Genomic DNA, 2,083 nt, shown 5'->3' on the forward strand with positions numbered 1-2,083 from the left:
GGGGAGGTAGCCGGTACACTAAGGGAAACAGGTGTGTCTGTGGGTAGCGTGTCCTGAGTGCCCAGTGGGCAGGCAGATGCTGGAGTGAGGCCGCGAGGGAAGGCGGCATGTGGGTGGTGGCGGCAGGGTGGGAGCATCTGGGGAAGGGAGGTCACTTCCGTTGACTGCCATCTCTGTGTCAGGCACTCAGCTGGTGCTTCCCAGCAGGCGGGCTCTCCCTCTCCCTCCCCTCCCTCCCTCCTCCCCCCTTCCCCCCCACTCTCTTGTTTTCATGAGTTTTAAAATCTTTTTTGGGGGTATAATTGACAAACAACATTAAGTTAGCTTCAGGTATACAACATTGATTCGGTATTTGTATATTTTGCAAAATGATCAACACGAGTCTCGTTAACATCTGTCACCATACGTAGTTACAACAAATTTTTTTCCTGTGATGAGGATTTTTAAATTTACGCTCCTAGCAACTCTTAAATATACACTACAGTTTATTCATTGTAGTCACCATGCTGTGCATCACACCCCCATGACTTACTTATTTTGTAACTGGATGTTTTTGCCTTTTGACCCCCTTTACCCATTTTGCCCAGCTCTCACCCCTGCCTCTGGCAACCACTAGTCTATTCTCTGAATCTGTGAGCTTGGGGGTTTTTTGTTGTCTGTTTTATAAACTCCACATGTGAGGTCATACGGTATTTGTCTTTCTCTTTCTGACTTATTTCACTTAGCATAATGCCCTCAAGGTCCAGCCATGTTGCTGCAAAAGATTCCATTCCTTTTTACGGCTGAATAGTATTCATTGTATATACATAACACAGCTCTTTATCCATCCCTCCGTCTCAGATACTTAGGTTGCTTCCATATCTTGGCTGCTAAAAATAATGCTGCAATTAAACATGGGTGCATATATCTTTTTGAATTAGTGGGGGGTTTTTTTGGAAAAATACCCAGAAGTGGAATTATTAGATCATATGGTAGATGTATGTTGAATTTTTTGAGGAACCTTCATACTTTTTTCCTTAGTGGCTACACCAATTTACATTCCCACCAGCAATGCACGAGGCTTCCCTTTTCTCCACATCCTTGCCAACATTTGTTACTGATAATAACCATTCTAACAGGTGTGAGGTGATATCTCATGGGCTTTTTAAAACTGTTTATTTATTATTTATTTATTTATTTGTTTATTTTGGCTGCGTCGGGTCTTAGTTGTGGCATGTGGGATCTTCCTTGTGGCATGTGGGATCTTTTTTTTTTTTTGGTTGCAGCATGCTTGCGGGATCTAGTTCCCAGACCAGGGATCGAACCCGGGCCCCCTGCGTTGGGAGCTCGGAGTCTTACCCACTGGACCACCAGGGAAGTCCCTCTCATTGTGGTTTTGATTTACATTTCCCGATGATTAGTAATGTAGAGCATCTTTTCATGTACCTGTTGGCTATCTGTATGTCTTCTGTGGGAAAATATGTATTCAGATCCTTTGCCCATTTTTAATTGGATTGTTTTTCCTTTGCTGTGCAGAAGCTTTTTAGTTTGTAGTCCCAGTTCTTTATTTTTGCTTTTGTTGCATTTGCTTTTGGTGTCAGATCTAAAAAACTATCACCAGTACTGATGTCAGGGAACTTACTGCATCTTAATTCTCAAAACTACTCAGAGGGATGTAGGAAATGTTTTACATTTTACAAAGGAGAAAATTTAATCTCAAAGAATTTTCTTCGCTCAAGAATATCAGTGGACTTCCCCAGTGGCACAGTGGTCAAGAATCCGCCTGCCATTGCAGGGGGACATGAGTTCGATCCCTGGTCCGGAAAGATCCCACATGCTGCGGAGCAACTAAGCCCGTGTGTCACAACTACTGACCCTGTGCTCTAGAGCCCGCGAGCCACAACTACTGAAGCCCGCGTGCTACAGTTACTGAAGCCCGTGCACCTAGAGCCCGTGCTCCGCAACAAGAGAAGCCACTGCAATGAGAAGCCCCCACTCGCCACAACTAGAGAAAGCCCACATGCAGCAATGGATGAATGAATGAATGGATAGATAGATAGATAGATAGATAGATAAAGAAAGAAAGAAGGGAGGGAGGGAAGGA

At 44.2% G+C, this 2,083-nt stretch overlaps 1 protein-coding gene across 1 annotated transcript in view; it reads left to right on the forward strand.

Annotated features, from left to right (window-relative positions):
* The window catches only part of ANKFY1 (ankyrin repeat and FYVE domain containing 1), a 68,175-nt gene that overhangs the window by 58,165 nt on the left and 7,927 nt on the right, over positions 1-2,083 (forward strand). The window lies entirely within an intron of this gene.

This window comes from Lipotes vexillifer, unplaced genomic scaffold (assembly GCF_000442215.2).
Source record: "Lipotes vexillifer unplaced genomic scaffold, Lipotes_vexillifer_v1.1 scaffold680, whole genome shotgun sequence".
In the NCBI taxonomy this organism is placed as follows: Eukaryota; Metazoa; Chordata; class Mammalia; order Artiodactyla; family Lipotidae; genus Lipotes; species Lipotes vexillifer.